The sequence below is a fragment of the Pelophylax lessonae genome (assembly GCF_965119305.1).
Source record: "Pelophylax lessonae genome assembly, chromosome: 3".
NCBI classification, from domain to species: domain Eukaryota; kingdom Metazoa; phylum Chordata; class Amphibia; order Anura; family Ranidae; genus Pelophylax; species Pelophylax lessonae.
In genome coordinates, this window is record NC_138770.1 from 330,822,879 (window position 1) to 330,843,409 (window position 20,531).

Sequence of the window (20,531 nt, forward strand, 5' to 3'; positions counted from 1 at the left end):
TAAAATGTTTGCTATAAGTAAAGGTTCCAATTCCAACACCTCTATAGTACCCCAAAGAGGTGGGTCGGTAGAATTATAGTACAACGTAAGCTGTGCAATTTGCACTACTGAGTAATAATGGGACTTCTGTGAGGCCACCAAGCCTCCCTTCTGTTTAAGCTGGAAATGGGTTGTGCACCTGGCCCTCAGTTTATCTTTCACCCCATTAAAAGGCAAAAATTGACTTTGGAGTAGTCGCAATATATGGGAGGGATAAGTAATTTAGGGAGTCAAGTCATTTTTACTGCTGCTATGCGACCTAAGCAAGATATCTGACATTTTCCCCATGTTTCCCAAAGAGCTTGCAATTTGTGTATGACAGCTAGTGATGTCGCGAACCTAAAATTTGCCGTTCGCGAACGGCGAACGCGAACCTCCGCGAATGTTCGCGAATCGGCGAACTGGGCGAACCGCCATAGACTTTAATAGGCAGGCGAATTTTAAAACCCACAGGGACTCTTTCTGGCCACAATAGTGATGGAAAAGTTGTTTCAAGGGGACTAACACCTGGACTGTGGCATGCCGGAGGGGGATCCATGGCAAAACTCCCATGGAAAATTACGTAGTTGACGCAGAGTCGGGTTTTAATCCATAAAGGGCATAAATCACCAAACATTCCTAAATTGTTTGGAATAACGTGCTTTAAAACATCCAGTGTGTGTATACGATCAGGTATGATGTTGTATCAATCAGGTAGTGTAAGGGTTACGCCCGCTTCACAGTGACAGACCAAACTCTGACAGACCAAACTCCCCGTTTAACAGTCAGTCAGTCAGTCAGTCCATTTGCACATTGCACAACCGCAAACTCCCCATTTGCACAAGGTTGGATACCAAGCTAGTCATGTCTTGTTCCTTGTCCTCACTGACGTCATTGAAGGTCTCTTCCTCCACTCAGCCACGTACAACACCAAGGATCCCCAAAAGGTGACAACAAGCCCCCTGGGATGCCTGCTGTGGTTGGTTTTCCTCCTCTTCAAAGCCACATTCCTCCTCTGACTCCTCTTCCTCAGACTCCTCTTCCAGCGTTGCCGCAGGTCCAGCAAGCGATGATAAGGCTGTTTCTGGTGGTGATGGTGACCACAACTCTTCCTCTTCACGCTCATCTACGGCCTGATCCAGCACTCTTCGCAGGGCACGCTCCAGGAAGAAAACATATGGGATGATGTCGCTGATGGTGCCTTCGGTGCAACTGACTAGGTTTGTCACCTCCTCAAAAGGACGCATGAGCCTACAGGCATTGCGCATGAGCGTCCAGTAACATGGCAAAAAAATACCCAGCTCCGCAGAGGCTGTCCTAGCACCCCGGTCATACAAATACTCGTTGACCGCTTTTTCTTGTTGGAGCAGGCGGTTGAACACTAGGAGTGTTGAATTCCAACGCGTCGGGCTGTCGCAAATCAAGCACCTCACTGGCATGTTGTTTCGCCGCTGAATATCTGAAAACTGCGCCATGGCCGTGTAGGATAGCCTGAAATGGCCACACACCTTCCTGGCCTGCTTGAGGACGTCCTGTAAGCCTGGGTACTTATGCACAAAGCATTGTACAATCAGATTCAACACATGTGCCATGCACGGCACATGTGTCAACTTGCCCAAATTCAATGCCGCAAACAAATTGCTTCCGTTGTTTGTCACACACCACTTTGCCGATCTCCAGTTGGTGCGGGGTCAGCCACTGATCCACCTGTGCGTTCCGGGGCGGACAGTAGTGCTGGTCCGGTGTGACTCTCTGCTTTCAGGCAAGTCAACCCCAAGACAGCGTGACACTGTCGTATCCGGCATGTGGAATAGCCCCTGGGGAGCTGGGGGGGGGTGCAGTTGGTGTGGAGCAAGACGTAACAGCAGAAGACTCAGCCGAGGAGGTTAGCAAAGAGGATGGAGTAGGAGGAGTAGAGGAGATGGCAGCAGGCCTGCCTGCAAGTCGTGGCGGTGTCACCAACTGCTCTGCAGAGCCACGCATTCCATGCTTGGCAGCCACCAGCAGGTTTACCCAATGCGCAGTGTAAGTGATATACCTGCCCTGACCGTGCTATGCAGACCAGCTATCAGTGGTCAGATGGACCCTTGCCCCAACACTGTGTGCCAGACATGACATAACTTCCTTTTCCACAATAGAGTACAGGTTGGGGATTGCCTTTTGTGAAAAAATATTTCGGCCGGGTACCTTCCACTGCGGTGTCCCAATAGCGACAAATTTTTTGAAGGCCTCAGACTCCACCAGCTTGTATGGTAAAAGCTGGCGGGCTAAGAGTCCCGACAAGCCAGCTGTCAGACGCCGGGCAAGGGGGTGACTCTGTGAGATTGGCTTCTTACGCTCAAACATTTCCTTGACAGACACCTGACTGTGGGCAGATGAGCAGGAACTGCTGAAGGTGAGAGACGGAGTGGCGGCACTGGCGGGTTGTTGATAGGGGGCAAGGAGGACAGCAGTGGTTGACGTGTCTGAAGATGCTGGACCAGGAGGAGGATGGTGGCTTTGAGTTTGTGTGCTGCTTTTACTCATGTGTTGATCCCATAGGCGTTTGTGATGTGAGATCATGTGCCTTCGCAAAGCAGTTGTACCTAGGTGAGTGTTGGACTTCCCACGACTCAGTTTCTTTTGGCACAGGTTGCAAATGGCATCGCTGCTATCAGAGGCAGACACACAAAAAAAATGCCACACTGCTGAGCTTTGCAATGATGGCATTCTGGTGGTGGCAACAGCTTGCGTTGATTGGCGTGCTGTCTGGCTGACCCCGGGTGCCGATACATGCTGTCTGACTGTGCCACTGGATCCTTCCGATGACCTCCCCCTGCTTCCAACTCGTCTCCTCCTCCTCTCTGTCTCCCCATCTGAACTTTCCCCCTCTTCTTCTGCTCTTCGAGCAGGCACCCAGGGGACATCCACGGACACATCGTCATCATCAGCCGCTTCACTTGACAACTCAGCAAAGGCAGCAGCAGCAGGTACAACATCATCATCACAATGTACGTCCATGTGTATAATGCTGCCTGACTGAGACATATCCCCGTTATCTACATCCTCTGGCACTAATGGTTGCGCATCACTTATTTCTTCCAACTCATGTGTAAATAACTCCTCTGACAGATCAAGTGAAGCGGCTGTGGTGCTAGTGTTGGTGGTGGTGTCGGCAGGCGGGCGAGTGGTAAATTGAGAGGTGCCCGAAGCTGAGCTGGAGGAGGATGGTGCATTAAGGTTCCGAGCGGAAGCTGTAGAAGATTGGGTGTCCTGTGTAAGCCAGTCAACTATGTCCTCAGAATTTTTTGAGTTCAGGGTACGTGGTTTCTGAACACTGGGCATTATTCTAGGGCCAAAAGAAATCACAGCACCACAACCACGACGGCCCCGGCGGGGTGGCCTGCCTCTGCCTGTCATTTTTTTTTTAGATTTGTGGTACTATGCGTGCAAGCTGCTGTGCCACTGTATATATGAGTGGTGGGCACTGCAGTGGGCACAGTACACTCTGTGGACCTGACAGTCACTGGCAGGCCAGGCAACTGCAATTATAAAAAAATATATATATTTTTAATTTGCAAGCTGCTGTGCCACCGTATATATGAGTGGTGGGCACTGCAGTGGGCACAGTACACTCTGTGGACCGGACACTCACTGGCAGGCCAGGCAACTGCAATTATAAAAAAATATATATATTTTGAATTTGCAAGCTGCTGTGTCACCGTATATATGAGTGGTGGGCACTGCAGTGGGCACAGTACACTCTGTGGACCTGACAGTCACTGGCAGGCCAGGCAACTGCAATTATAAAAAAAAAATATATTTTTTCAATTTGCAAGCTGCTGTGCCACCGTATATATCAGTGGTGGGCACTGCAGTGGGCACAGTACACTCTGTGGACCTGACAGTCACTGGCAGGCCAGGCAACTGCAATTATAAAACAATATATATATTTTGAATTTGCAAGCTGCTGTGCCACCGTATATATGAGTGGTGGGCACTGCAGTGGGCACAGTACACTCTGTGGACCTGACAGTCACTGGCAGGACAGGCAACTGCAATTATAAAAAAAAAATATTTTTAATTTGCAAGCTGCTGTGCCACCGTATATATGAGTGGTTGGCACTGCAGTGGGCACAGTACACTCTGTGGACCTGACAGTCACTGGCAGGCCAGGCAACTGCAATTATAAAAAATATATATATATATATTTAATTTGCAAGCTGCTGTGCCACCGTATATATGAGTGGTGGGCACTGCAGTGGGCACATTACACTCTGTGGACCTGACAGTCACTGGCAGGCCAGGCAACTGCAGTTATAAAAAAAATATATATTTTTTCAATTTGCAAACTGCTGTGCCACCGTATATATCAGTGGTGGGCACTGCAGTGGGCACAGTACACTCTGTGGACCTGACAGTCACTGGCAGGCCAGGCAACTGCAATTATAAATTTTTTTTTTCAATTTGCAAGCTGCTGTGCCACCGTATATATCAGTGGTGGGCACTGCAGTGGGCACAGTACACTCTGTGGACCTGACACACACTGCAATTATGACAGAGGAAAAAAATGTATTTTTAAAACTGCTGTACTGTGCCACCCGATATGAGTGTGGTGTGCACACAGTACAGTCTGTGGTGGGTCTGTGGCCTCTCACACACGGCGGGCAGGCAACTGCAGTGCACAATATATATATATATATATATATATATATAAAAATACTCAAATACCAGCCCTAAAAAGGGCTTTTTGGGGTGCTGTTAGGATGCTGTCCTTACAGCAGGAGTGGACCGAGAACACTGAGTAACAAGACCGAGAACACTGACTAACAACTGTCCCTATTAACAGCAGGAGCACTCTCCCTGCTCTCACTAACACACTGCTTTAGAATGATCTAAGATGGATGCTGCCCTTGCTTTTTTATAGGAGGTGGGAGGGTGTGGGAGGGAGGGTATGCTGATTGGCTGGAATGTGTCTGCTGACTGTGAGGTACAGGGTCAAAGTATGCCACAATGATGAAGTATAGGGGGCGGACCGAACATCGCATATGTTCGCCTGCAGCGGCGGACGCGAACTAGCGATGTTCGCCGGGAACTGTCCGCCGGCGAACAGTTCAGGACATCTCTAATGACAGCTGGATAGTTGGTCTGGTATAAGGTTTTATAGGAAGAAGTGGTGAAACTGGGATGATGCCTATAGCTGCAAACATTGTCCTGGTATCAACATTTTCAGCAGAATATGCTCTTTCACGTAAAAGTAATTTGAGGTTGTGGAAGAGGTTCCCCTCCCGCTGATGCTGCCACCTTGCCTGGGCTTTCACTGCACTATGGAACCCCTGAAGGTATATAAAAGCTCCATAATACCACACCTTTTGAATGCAGCAAAAGCAGTTATCCCAGTAAAGTGGGGGGAAGTTGAGCCACCCACTTTGAGAGAGTGGTGTATTAAAGTCGACTCTATAGCACTTATGGAGGACCTTACGTATATCTCTAAAGGGCAGATAAATAAGGGTAATAAGATATGGGAAGCTTGGAAAAAATTTAAGATAGACAGTAACTGGATTGGAGGTGACGGGTAAAAATTAAAGCTGGATGAGCATGTGTTGCGCTGAGGAGTAACATTGAAATAAGATTAAACTGAAAGATGCTTAGTAAACTCTTTTTGTTTTTTTATATTCCCCCGCCAGGAGGGTCCCCCCCCCCTTTTTTTTTTTTTCTTTCTTCTTCTTCTTTCTTTATTATTATTATTATTATTAGGGTGTGCTGGATGTGATAATTGTTGCTTATGTCTAGTCTGTACTGGCTGTGATAAGTGTGTATTATTTGAAAAAACAATAAAAAGATGTTAAATCAGAAGTAATTTGAGGTTGTGGAAGAGGCTCGCCTCCCGCTGATGCTGCCGCCTTGCCTGGGCTTTCCTGTCCCAGGACCTCTCCAACTGGCGGCATCCTGATCACTGCCCAGAAAAAGAGAAAATTACATTGTTCCTCCCTCCCTGTGAGATTAGAAACCAGAAGTGCCAAGGATTTCTTCACTTTCAGTTTTGGTTTGATGTTTACAAGCCATTACTGGCTTGTACAAGCATCTGATCGAACCAATCTTGGTTGGATCAGATGCTTTGGAGGCCACAGTAGACATCTGGGGTCTAATAGACCCCAGATCTCACCATAAAGAAGACCTTTTCATCCCTTGTGATATCAATAAAGTTGTTAAAAAAAAAGTGATGGTGTAGAAGACTCTTGTCTATTTTTAGTTTAAGGAGCCCCACTGTAGGACGATAAACGTAAAGAGGGGGAGCAATTTTAATAATGCCATGATGCTAATGGGTGCTTGGGATCCATGAAAGTAGTTGTGAGCTGTGCAATTGGTCCATCTGTTTGGTTTACATATAATGGATTGGTCTTACATGTGCTTTTACTATCTGCTTTATTATATAGAGGGATCTTTATTCTGGAAAACCTAAAATCAACCCTTGATCTGGACAATTGAACAGTTTTTCCTACCTGTGGGGATACAAGCGTTTTAGACCTAATTTCCTCCTGGAGGTCGTATTATGGAGATGTGTAACTTGTAGTGACACAGGTGATTGGGCTGTACTTCATAGTGCATAATTTTAGGGTGTCTAATAGACCCCAGATCTCTCCATAAAGAAGACCTGTTTGACCATTGTGATAGCAATAAAGTTGTTAAAAACAGGGAGATTAAAGGGACTGTGAAAAAATAGCTTTAAGTAAAATAAGTAATAATTACAAAAAAATCTTTAATGCGTCTCTGTCCCTTGCAAATGCGAACCATACGTCTCGCATGCATATGTAAATGGTGATTGCATCACACATGTGGGGTTTCACCATGAACATCAGAGAGAGAGCAATAATTTTAGCTTCAGACCTCCTGTGTAGCTCTAAACTGGTAACCTGTGAAGGCATTCAAAGCATCACATATAGAGATTTTTAGGTACCATAGTTTGGCGCTAATACACCAGTGTTCGCAATTTTTAATCATCAAACATTAGGTATCTTTTTACTCAGCATAACATCATCTTCTTTATTTTACCAAAACATGTAGATTATTTTGTGTTTGTGTGTGGCAAAATGTATTAAAGTGTATTTTTTCAAAGAAATCTGTGTTGGAAAAACCTCTGCCCAAATACTGTGTGACAAAAAAAAAAATGGCAACACCTATTATTGTATTCTCTAGGGCCTCTGCTTAAAAATAAATATATATTGTGTTTAAGGGTTCTACATAATGTTCTAGCGAAAATGATAATCTTTACATTCAGTATAAAGGTTAAAAAGAGTAATAAATGGCTGCATCCAGTGACAGTCTAGTCTATGCGTAGTTGAAGAAGTCCAGCTGTGGGACGATACATGAAAAGAGGCGGGGCCTGCAGTTTTAATGATGCCATGATGCTAATGGGTGCTTGCGATCCATAAAAGTAGTTGTGAGCTGTGCAATTGATGCCATCCATTTGGTTTACATTCACTATACTACCAAAAGTATTGGGTCGCCTGCCTTTACACACACATGAACTTTAATGGCATCCTAGTCTTAGTCAGTAGGATTCAATATTGAGTGTTTGGCTGAAGCCATTTATTATCAATCAACTGTGTTTACTCTATTTAAATCATAATGACAACAGAAACTGCCCAAATGACCCTGATCAAAAGTTGATATACCCCAGTTTTTAATACCTTGTATTGCCCCCTTTAACATCAATGAAAGCTTGCAGTCTTTTGTGGTATTTGTGGATGAGGCTCTTTATCTTCTCAGATGGTAAAGCTGCCCATTCTTCCTGGCAAAAAGCCTCCAGTTCCTGTAAATTCTTGGGCTGTCTTGCATGAACTGCAAGTTTGAGATCTTCCCAGAGTGGCTCAATGATATTGAGGTAAGGAGACGAGATGGCCTCTCCAGAACCTTCACTTTATTCTGCTGTAGCCAATGACAGGTCGACTTGGCCTTGTGTTTAGGAACATTGTCATGTTGGAATGTCCAAGTACGTCCCATGCGCAGCTTCCGGGCTGATGAATGCAAATTTTCCTCCAGGATTTTTTGATAACATACTGCATTCATCTTGCCATCAATTCTACCAAATTTTCTGTGCACCATTGGGCATTAGAATACCAGAAGGGATGTGAGAACGAGCTCGACGCTCGTGGATATATTGTATTATACACTCTCATTAAAAGTGAGTACCCCGCTGTCATCCTAATAAAAACCTACCTCTTTAAACGGGATTACGCTACGGACCTCCAACATTATTATTACATATACTACACGGAGAATACCACAGTTAAAGGACGAGGATTAGAGAGGACACATTACACATTACATCCCATGGGAAGCCGCAACAGAGGAATTGCATCTTATGCTAAAATTTCACAGCAGTAAGGTGAGCGGCTTGAACACTCAAAGATGTCACCCACACTGAAGATTTGCACCCAGTTGCATTGTAGTCAAGATATTAGGCACTTTTGCACCTTATTTACTCAGCCACTATCATAACCAGTCACTGTTTTCTGTACCATATTTATTTTGCATTTGCATTCATCTGCATTTGTTGTCACTAGATTGAGCACTCTTGCACTTTGTTTTATCCAGTCACTGTTTTTTACTATATTTATTCACGTTAAACACAAGACGAAAGAGTTTCATTATTACCACTTTTTATCATTATTTTATTCAACGTTTATTTATTTATTTTGTTCATGTATGCATTGTGATTATTTATTTATTAATTATTATTTGTATTGAGCATTTATCCATTCATATATTCATTCACTTTATGTCCACGTTTATTTATCACATGCACTTTATTAATCATTGTTCTTACGTATTTTGAATATCTACAACTTCAATATTTGTACAAGTTACATTGCATCAACAAAACCCAGTGTTATTTTTACAGCATTTAACATTACAGCCATATAGCGCAGCACCTTTTTACATTTTTATTCTTAAATAGTTTGGGTACACTATATTGGCGCTGCTTGCTATACCTAGGCTATTACCCTATTCCCTACGTGAGAATCACACACCTTATATAACGAAAAGAGCAGCTGGTTTTAAATTCCCAACACCAGCCTTAGGGTGAAATTGTTGGCCCTCCATGCCAAGGATACAGTACACTGAAAGAGCAGTGTCATCCCAGGACAGAAATCGGTTTACTGGCAAGGTTACCAGGTCAAATTAAAGGGAAAAAAATCCTAAAAGATAAATGCAACAACCACATCTAAGGATTAAAAGCTGCCAAATATTACATTTTTGCTCTTGGACTCAGTTATACTTTAGTTTAAGGATAGTTTGTGTCTGTACAACATATTACAAAAGCAAGCTGATATTAAACACATTTTATTTGTTGTTGCCCTTGTACTGTAGTGTCTAAAAGAGAGAAATAACACAAAGTTCAGACATAAGTCAATCTTTGTTCAAAAACATAGTAATTACAAAATTAAATGTACAATTTAGTATTACAAAGACAAACTGATATATTATTCCAAAGACATGTTGACAGTGAACTCTGAGGTTTTTTGAGAGCAAATGGTAACTTTGCACTGAAGTTTCTAAAAAAGAGAACCAACATAAAGTACAGACTAGTTCTAAGTGAATGTGCATGTGTTTGATTGATTGGCCATTTGCCAATCTCATTGAAATTCTGGAAATTTTGAAATTTCGAATTGTAATCTTAACCCTATTGCAGTCATTGATGGGGGGAGGTGAGACTTGAAAATCAGCTCTGCCCATTTCTTAAGGCTAATAGGCAAAAGACAGAATGCATGGGGAGCTTGGCATTGCCATGGGGGACATTTACAAAAAATGTAAAAAATATTGTTTACCAGATAGAGTGTTCTTCTTTTTCTGTGCAACCTTGGGGTCAACATGAGAAAAGCACCATTCTATTCTACTACATGCTTTTGAGATGTTTTTAAGCTGTATAGGACAACGTCAGCAACACCCTATTCCATCATTACATATTTTGAATTTGTATTTGATTTAAAATTTTGCATTTAGCTTGGTTTAACCTCCCTGGCGGTATGATTCTTTCGGATTTTATGTGCTGAAAGCGGTACCATTATTTTGCATGTAATTCTTAAGAATGAGCAGCCCAAACCAACTATTTACATATGATTTTTTTTTTACTGTGCGTTCTTCTTTATAACATCTCGGGTATGATAAAGTTTGAAACACAAAATCATAAATTATAATATAATAAAAAACTATAAATAAGTTAAAGTATGTATGTATGTATGTATACATATATATATATATATATATATATATATATATATATATATATATATACTGTATATATACATATATATACACACATATACATATAGTATATATATATATATATATATATATATATATATATATATATATATATATATATATATATATATATATATATATATATATATATATACGTATATATATATATATATATGTATATATATATATATATATATATATATATATATATATATATATACACATATATACATATATATATATATATATATATATATACATATATACATGTGTATATATATATATATATATATATATATATGTGTATATATATATATATATATATATATATATATATATATATATATATATATATATAAAGTACAGTAAAACTGCAGGAAAGGGCACTGGGGGGCAAACTAATGTGACTATATTTTATTTTGCATTGTATCAGTGTGTTTGGTGTGTTTTACATTTGAATTTGCCGCTGGTTCCACCCCCCTGTGAACGTCACGTCACAGGAGACGGACGCCGGGGCTCACAGAGGATCGGAAGGAAGCTCCGCCGCCGCTCACCGCCGAGATACATCGCTGGATCCCGGTGACAAGGTAAGTAACCCCTCTACCAGGATCCAGCGATTTGGCACTGAAATTTAACCCCGAGCCAATACAATGGCAGCATCCCAAACTAATCAGTTTCAGTTTGAATAAAAAAGGCTTTTAGGTAGTTTTGGCTCTGATATTTGAGTAACAGGCCAGTAATAGTCAATATCTAGCAGTAATAGGAAGGTTAACCCCTCAAAAATAAAGAGCTAAAGCACCCGATCCAAATTCCAAACAGTGGCAAACAGTTTAATACTGTAGCTTGTGATCTTTTATAAGGAGGGAGAGAAGAAGCATATTCTAGCATCAAAAAATTTAATTCAATTTAGAGTGTATTATTTCAGAGACAATAGCCTTAAATATTGTACAGCCTCCCTCCTCAATTGTGGTCTGCTAGTTAAAAAAAAAAGCGACAAAGCAGGTTTTATTATGCAAAAAAATTAGTTTTTTTTCTAAAATAAAATTCAGAAATATTGCACAGGCTCCATGCTTTCTATGCCACCTTTTTTACTAGGCCACAATTGCAGGGGCAGAGGCCGGGCAGGTTTTTTCTTGACATAAAAATTGGAGTCTTTTATTTCAGAGACAACAGCTGGAAATATTGTGCAGACTCCACAGTCAGCATTGAAGCAGTTGGCTGCATTTTGAAAAGGACACACAGCATGCAGCTTTGCTTCCCAAAAAATCAATAATATTGTAGTGGATGTATGTCACAGAAAAAAAAAAGAAATATTGTACAGACTACATGCATAGTAGGAGAAGGCTGCACTCTGAAAATTATAAAATGCATTTTTATTTAAAAGGAGGGAATCTGATGTTGACTTGATTGGCAATGTCCAAGATATGTATTCTGGGGGATAATTTTCACACTACACTTGAGCAAACTAGATCTTTGCCTTTGTATGGTGCCACATCCTAATCTCTGGTGTATCCTAGGGCAAATTTTTTTGAGGGTGCTGTGCCGGTGCTGGAAGAGTAAGTGTGAGAGCTGATGCGGCCTTCTATGTTTTTTGTCACTGCAGAAGTTATACCCACTGTTGCTTTTGACAGATGCTGCTGCCTGCTGAACATAACACATTTACCTGAATAGGGCTGGTCTGCAACATCACCAACAACTGTGAACAATGCACACAGTTGTGGTATGCTAGTGCAGGGTTCAAGGAGTTAAAGCAAGCAGCATGGTGGTAATACAATGCCTCCTCGCCATCTGTCTAACACTCTCTGAAGAGCGATATGAAGGTGGATTGCTCTTCAGAAAGCAACGCAAGTGTGAATGGTAGAAAGAAATGCATGAAGTATGTATTCAGTCCCCCTGATGCTGTAGCTGAGGATCTCTAACAACAGCCTGGTGTCAAAATAAATGCAACATGATTGTAAGAGAATTATTTTCCTCTGGTTCTGTGCCCCTTTTTGCCTGCACTAAAAGAACAAACCTATTGCTGGCCATTCTGCTGCAGAAGCTTCTTTTCCCCCTCCCTGAAGTAAACATGATGAAAAAAACTCATGTGGGAGTTAGAGGAGCTGAAGAGTCATTTTGGCTTCTGCTTAATTCTCTTGAACTGTCTGAAGTCAAAAAGTTGTGGTAGGGTAAGGGGGTGGGGTTGCAGCATGGACAAAGTATAATTGCTTAAGAGCAAAGATCCCTCCCTCAATATGCTGCTAAATATGAAGGATTGCCTAACTTTTTTTAACATAACGTTTATTTAACCACTTCAGCCTCTGAAGGTTTTACCCCCTTAATGACCAAGCCATTTTTTGGCGATACGGCATTGCGTTACTTTTAACTGACAATTGTGCGGTCCGGCGACGCTATACCCAAATACAATAATATGTCCTTTTTTTCCCCACAAATAGAGCTTTATTTTGGTGGCACTAGATGGCCACCTCTGTGGTTTTTATTTTTTGCACTATAAACAAAAAAAGAGCGACAATTTTGAAAAAAAAAAAAAAATAATAATTTTTACTTTCTGCTATAAAACACATCCAATTCAAAAATGTAAAAAAAAAAAACGGATTTCTTCATCAATTTAAGCCAATATGTTTTCTGCTACATATTTTTGGTAAACAAAATCCCAATAAGCGTATATTGATCAGTTTGTGCAAAAGTTATCATGTCTACAAACTATGGAATATTTTTATGGCATTTTCATTTATTTATTGATTGCTAGTAATGGCAGTGATCAGTGATTTTTAGTGGGACTGCAACATTGCGTTTGACAAATTGGACCCCTAACTGACACTTTTGATACTTTTTTGGGGACCAGTGACATTATTACGGTGATCGGTGCTAAAAATGTGCACTGTTACTGTAATAACAACACTGGCAGGGAAGGGATTAACATCAGGGGAGATAAAAGGGTTAAATGTGTCCCTAGGGGGTGCTTTCTAGCTGTATGGGGGTTTCTCTGACTGGGGGAAGACAGAGATCTGCGTTCCTGCTTAGCAGGAACACACAATCTCTATCTTCTCCCATGTCAGAATGACGATCTGCCTTGTTTACATAGGCAGAACGCCATTCTGCCTCTCTCTGGAACGATCACGGGTGGCTGGCAGACATTGAGTCTGCTGGACCTGCTGATTGGGCTCCCCCTCTGTCCAATCAGTGAGCGATCATGCCTCTGGTGGCTATTGCTTGAAGTGATGTACAGGTACGTGATTTCACGCAATAGAGCTGACCTGCAGCAGTAAATGTGCGTTAGGCGGTCGGCAATCGGTTAGGTTGAAAACAAAACAGCAGTGGTACAATCACTTTAGATATGTAAGGATTACAGGGAGCATAATGTAGACAATAACCCATAGGTCACCAGTAAACAAAGTCACAAACTAGATTGACTTTTCAAGAGAAGGAAGGCATCATTTGGTTAGGATAGCTATAGCGGAGGATTTCCTAACTTTATTAGCATCTATGGCAATAGGTGATTGAGGATGTGGTGCTTTGGTGGACTTAATAATGTGGTAATTTTATGGACTAAACTGTATCACAGTTGTATGCTGTGATGTGCAGCAAACAATAGGCAGCTATCTTTCCTTGAAAACATTGCTGTTCCTTTCTACTTTAGGTAACGGCTTGGGGCGTTATCACAGACAAGTGCAGCCGCCTGTCCAGAGCCCATGTGGACAAGCTCACGATCACTAAAATGAACCAGGCATGGATCCCACAGGACTTGTCTGTACCTTGTGCAGAATAGACATGTATACCGGCCTTACCCAGCCATTGTTGTATTTTTGATCTTTCTCACTCTTTTTAGGGTGTACCCTAATTTAGAAAGAAATTAAAAATTAAAAACAAAAACCAGTGTTGGCTACCTCGTCCTCCTCCACCGCCGCTTCCACCTACACCACCACATCCACCGCCACCTCAATCTCTTACTCCATATGGGCCTAGTCCTCCTAGATCAAGATGATTCTATTTTATTTTTATGTTTTTTTATGTTATTTTAAGTTATTTCCCTAGCCACATTTGTTTGCAGAGCACTTGCCATGCTCTTAAGAAGATTTTGCTGCCATTTGCAGCCCTCTAGCCCTTTCCATGTTTTTTTAGAGCCATTTTAGTGCTCAAAAGTTCGGGTCACCATTTACTTCAATGGGGTTCGGGATTGGGGTAAAGTTTGGGCTAAGTTCGGGTCACGAACCCGGACTTTTTTTTCAAGTGCGGCCGAACCCGCCGAACCTGGACATCCAGGTGTTTGCTCAACTCTAGTCACTAATACTTAGAGAGTAGAGATATAGTGGGTCCTCAGAGGACATGTGCTCCTCTACATGTTTTGCAGGATTTTACCGTTTCTTCTGGACAATTATCTCCATAGACCAACACACAGGGCTAAGACAGATGCACCGCCGACACTCCCCCACGGCGGATATGGGAGACATATATGAGTGGATGGATTGATCCTGAACTGATCAAGCAGAATCATACAAAGTCACGGGGGGAAGAGGAAGGACTCATAAGGTTGCATAAGAAATGTGCTTAAGCCCCCCAAAAGAGGAAAGGATGGTTAGGAGCAGCTCACTATGTTTCAGCTGAGTCTAGAAGTCTAAGGTTTCGGTGTTTAGGATTCCCCGCCTGGACAGGCATCCACAGTGGATTACATGTGGGGCTTAGGCACGTTTTGTATGCACCCTAATGAGTCCTCCCTCTTCCCCCCTGGCCTTGTAGGATTTTGCATTATCAGTTCAGGATCATTCCATCCACTTATGTATGTTCCCCATATCTGCCATGGGGGAGTGTCATCCTTGCCTCTGTCTTTGCCCTGTGTGTTGATCTATATATATATATATATATATATATTCCTCCTGAAAAAGCGGTAAAACATGTAGAGTAGCGCATGTCCTTCAAGGACCCACTATACCTCTTCCCTCCACTTTGGAGCACACTAAGTATTAGTGACACATTTGTATAGGCAGATTGTGATATATTATATACTGTATACAGTATGTCTTTTTGATATGAACATTGGAAATGATGTTCCTATCTGTATTTGGATATCCTCTTTTTATCTTTTTGTATGAATACAAATTAAATTTTTATTCAATGTGTATCTTGTCTAAATGGAACCAAGGTAGTCCCTTTTTCCTATCTGTTGGAGACTAACTGGTGAACTGTCTTTGCTCCCAATTTTCCAATATAACTTTGATGATGGTACCCCTATTTTTGAATTGAATTTAACTTTGATAGAGGCCGCTCCCTTCTCTAAGGACAAGAAGTGGTGGAAGATCTCTCCAAAGGGGACACAAACAAAAACACATTTTTTTAGTAGAGTAAGAAAAGGTTAATTGCTCATTAACATTAATCACATTGTCAGCAATGTTTACACAGCTCTCTAAAAACTTTGGAAAATCATATTGCATAAGGAACACAATTCCTCAGAAATGTCCAAGTTATGAGGAAAACAAAAATATATACGTCATTCCAGCTTTAAAAAAATATTATTAGCTTTCTTTTTAGTAGCCAACAGTAACTGATCCCTTTTAAAGGTTCTTTTGTACTAATATGTTTCTAAGAAATGTTGATTATCAGCGTTCTATGAATGGCATTAAAGCAGCTCATTTATTTTCCATTTTATTTCCATTAATAACTTCAAATGAGCTTCAATACAGAGGTCTACAATTTCATTCTTTCATTTATGTAGTTGATTTCTAACACATTTGATGTTGTCAAACTGTCAAAAGAAAAAAAAACATTGTCTGAATTGTATTACATATGCAACACTGCCAGTAGATGATATCAATCAAGAAACAGTTATATGTGCTAAGAAAATTGTTTTACACTGTATCATCTGTATGAAATATCAATTCTAGCCTAGTGTAGATGCAACAAATTTTATTCCACTATGGTACAACAATATCAAATAATGAATAAATGCACCAATTTAATAATAAAAAAAGTTATTGTGTAACACATGTAAATGTGTAAACCTTTTAGAAAACCATATAAGGAATACATTATATGATTCTAATTAACTGTAAAGTTTCTCAGTACAGTTGTGTCACAAGTAGGGTTGAGCGGACACCTGGATGTCCGTGTTCGACGGGTTCGGCCGAACTTTAAAAAAAAGTCCGGGTCCGTGTCCCGGACTTTTGCCGAACTTTTCCCGGACACCGAACCCCATTGAAGTCAATGGGGACCCGAACTTTCAGGCACTAAAATGGCTCTAAAACACCAAAGGAAAGGGCTAGAGTGCTGTAAATGGCAGCAAAACGTAATTAAGAGCATGGCAAGTGCTCTGCAAACAAATGTGGATAGGGAAATAACTTAAAACAACAAAAAAAAACCAGAAAAATAAAACAATGTTCTTCATCTCTGAAGGACGAGGCCCATATGGAGTAGGAGGGAGGTTGAGGTGGTGGTGGATGTGGCGGTGTCAATGGCGTGCGCACAGGGTGTGCCGGGTGTGCCTGGGCACACCCTAATTACCTAGGGCACATAGCATTATCACTCTGTTTGCCAGTGAGGAGATGGGAAAGATCTCCCTCGGACCTGCTCTGCTCTCTTTCTCTTTGCCAGCAGGGAGAGTAATGTATCGGGGCCATGTACATGTAGGCAAACACATGCATGTAAAAAAAGGGGGAGAAATAAATGGACTTTAAGGGCACCGTAATAAAAAACATAACACTTTATTTGGGATAAGTATTAAAACCACAGAAGTGTGTATCGACCGATCAACATGGACAATTTCATTGATCAGAGGATGCAAGTGATAGGTGAGTGAGGGGAACCTCACCACCTGGGACATACAGTGCAACAAACAATACAAGATTGCATTTGAGTAATATACAAAAGAGAAATAGGGCGCTATACGCTGCACACAGACCGCACCACGGTGCAGGCAACGCAGAGCGTCCTGTACAATATGATGACAACTTCCCAAAGGAAATAAAACAATATATCCAATTGCTCTACATGTTTCGTCTGGTGTTCAGACTTCATCCGGAGCGGTTTGGAATATAGATTCTGTGTGGTAGGATACAATGGGATTAGTATAATAACATAACATCAGAAAAAAGGAACATTGATGTCGCAAATTGGGTATGTCCAAACAATTAACACATGTCGCCAGTTAGGACACAAGCTGGCAGATTGCTAGAGTGTTAACATCTAGAATGATACAGCTGGCACAGAGGGGGGGGGGGGGAAGGAGATGGTATACTCCCCTCCAGTCAAGGTCAAACTGGGTGGGCTATGGATCACCGATTCAAGGGTCTCAGGAGTAGAGGGATCACTATGGGGAACAAGGGAGAAAGTAGCAGGACAAAAAGGATCATATAAGTCAGGTAACAATACCTACCCATAGGAAGATGTTGTTGGAGCCAACCAATAGGCACCAAAATTATAGACCAATCTTGTAATACGTAATCACGAGGGGTGACCTGTTGAGGTAGCTGGAGGAGCACGCGCTGCTTAAGGTCAGATAAAAAGGTAATCAGGTAGTCACAATATAGGGTATGCCTGTGATAGGGAGTAAGATGTCATAGAGCCAGTTAAAGTAGCGGATGATGGCGTCCAAAAGATGTAACGGGGGGTAATTATAGCGGCAAATAGCAATATACCCAAGCCAGGACATATCCCACGAGAATAGACATGCAGAAAGCAAAAATAGCAACATTAACAAGAAACAGCCCCCACAGGGTTAGAGAGCCTTAATCAGGAAGGTAGATTAGGTATATGGAGCACCAGCACCTGAAGAGTAAAACCAAAAAGGGAGGAAGTGTCAGATGTCTAGGGACAGAGGCCGTGAAGGGTGGCCAGTGTCGGTATTAAGGCCAGTGTATACTCACCTGTCCCATACATAACCGGACATGAGGCATATAGTAAAATAGCAGGCAGTTCCTCCAGAACGAGAAAAGCTAGCAACAGATAGACAATTAGGGACTAGACTGGAACTCTAAATGGACAGAGAGACGAAGTAAGGAGATAGGAATTACCATGCAGCGCGTCCTCCAAATGCTCCTCAGGAACCCAGATCAGTGACCCCCGGATGGGGAATGACCGCCATAACGGAGGCTGGATATCTGCCTCCTTTATAACTCGATTGTTCCCGGGTCAGTGAGTCACCCGGAAGTGACGTCAGTCTGACCCCGGCCGTCCCGCCCACGCATGCGCCAAGAAACCGTGCGTAAGAGGGTAGGAAAACGCCGGACTGGCAGAGCGTGGGGGGGGGGGGAAGAGCCCGCCAGAAACCCGAGGGTCTAATGGGCTCATATGCCACATCAAAAGCCTCCATCAGGAAGCGTTTCAATGTGGCTCCCCGGCCGCACAGTGAAACCTAATATACTCGAGCATACCGTTGACAATGAAACAGCGCCACCCAGTGGAACCAAGACATAACAGCATCCCCCAGTGGCAGCCGCATCTATAGAGAAAAACAAAAGAAAAAAGACAGAAATATGTAGATTGGATATCAGATACATAAATAGGTGATGTTAAATACAGAGAGGTAGACATATAAGATTCCAGCCATGGCAAAAGCCCAACCATATGGGCGTCTGCAATGAGAGGGAACAACCTTGAAAGTGGAAAAAATAAATGTCAAAAAGTGAGGGCGCAGGAAGTGCGCACCGGGTCCAATGAACCATGTATGAATCGCAAGAATAGTCCAGAGAAGAAAAAGGAGGGGGAGAGATATTAGGAAGGGAAAAGGAGGTAAAATTACAAAAAGGATTTAAAGGACTGTGCCTCATTCAACCCCGGGCGGCAGGTGGCATTGAGGCGTAGGATCCAGAGTGCCTCACGTTGTAGGACACGTCTGTTCCAATCGCCTCCACGGGGGTCTTGGGGAATCACCTCTAGAATAAAAAAGTGTGCGCACCGGTTATTAAATCTGTGGTGCAGGTCCAAATGTCTGGTGACAGGGGTGAGCATCTTCCCTTTAGAGGAACAGTATACATGGTCGTTAATACGACGTCTGAGTGGGCGTACAGTCTTCCCTACATAGAAGACCCCACAGTCGCAGTACATTAAGTAGATCACCCCTTGGGTATTGCAATCCGCTCGAAATGTTGGAAATAGGGTCTCGCCATTGGGTAACAGAAATTGGGTGCCTTCAGCAACCCAGGGGCAGAAAGCACACTGATGGCATCTGAAAGTGCCCCTGTTCCTGGGGGGGGGTACTCTGGACGGTTGATAGAAACTGCTTGTCAAGCGGTCGCGCAAAGAGCGCGTGCGCCTGAAAGTCACCTGTGGGGTGGGATTAATGTGTTTGCGGACAATGGGGTCTTCACCGAGCATGTGCCAGTGTCTATTTAAAATACTTCTAAGTAGGCCTTGGTGGCTCGAGAACTCAGTGATAAGTCTGACAGTGGGTTGCTGTGGGGCCACATTGGGCTTGTATAGAAGTTCGGCCCTGTTTTTAGAGCGGGCACGATTATAAGCTTTACGCAATATACTTTTGCTGTACCCTCTCTGAAGGAGACGGGTGCGAAGGAGGCCTGCCTGATGGTTAAAATCAGTAGTGAGCTTGCAATTACGCCTCAGCCTGATATATTGAGCATAGGGGATGCTACGTAGTAATGTAGGTGGATGCGCACTGGAGGCATGGAGAATAGTATTGCCTGAGGTCGGCTTACGGAATAGGTTGGTCACAACCTGGCCCTCCGAGTCCTTCATGATGGTCAGATCTAAAAAGTTGACCTCAGTAGGATGGAAAGAAAAAGTAAATTTCAAGTTGAACTCATTGATGTTGAGGAGTTCAATGAACTTGGTGAGGGTATTAGGAGAGCCTAACCACACAATTAGAACGTCGTCAATGTATCTAAGCCATAGTTGAATATGGCAGACATACTGAGTGTAAATATCTTCAGAGAAGATGTAACGTTCCCACCCCCCCAGGTACAGGTTGGCGTAGGCAGGTGCACAGCAGGTGCCCATAGCCACCCCCTGTACCTGGAGGAAGTGGGAACCATTGAAGGAGAACCAATTGTGGGTAAGGACAAATGTTAGTAGTTTGAGAAGAAACCGATTGAAGGGCCAGGTATGACGGTCCTGTTCGGAGAGGAAGGTACCTATCATCCCGACGCCCTGCTCGTGAGGGATGCTTGAGTACAGAGCCTCTACATCCAAGGTCACGAGCAGGGCGTCGGGAGGAAGGACCATACCCTCCAGGGTCCTCAGCAAGTCCACAGTATCCTTGATATAGGAGGGGAGACCCACTACATGTGGGAGTAGAAAGAAGTCGATAAAACGACTGG

General features: G+C 42.6%; 1 protein-coding gene across 4 annotated transcripts in view; it reads left to right on the forward strand.

The window, feature by feature from the left end:
• Nucleotides 1–20,531, forward strand: part of MLIP (muscular LMNA interacting protein) — a 444,758-nt gene that overhangs the window by 89,649 nt on the left and 334,578 nt on the right. The window lies entirely within an intron of this gene.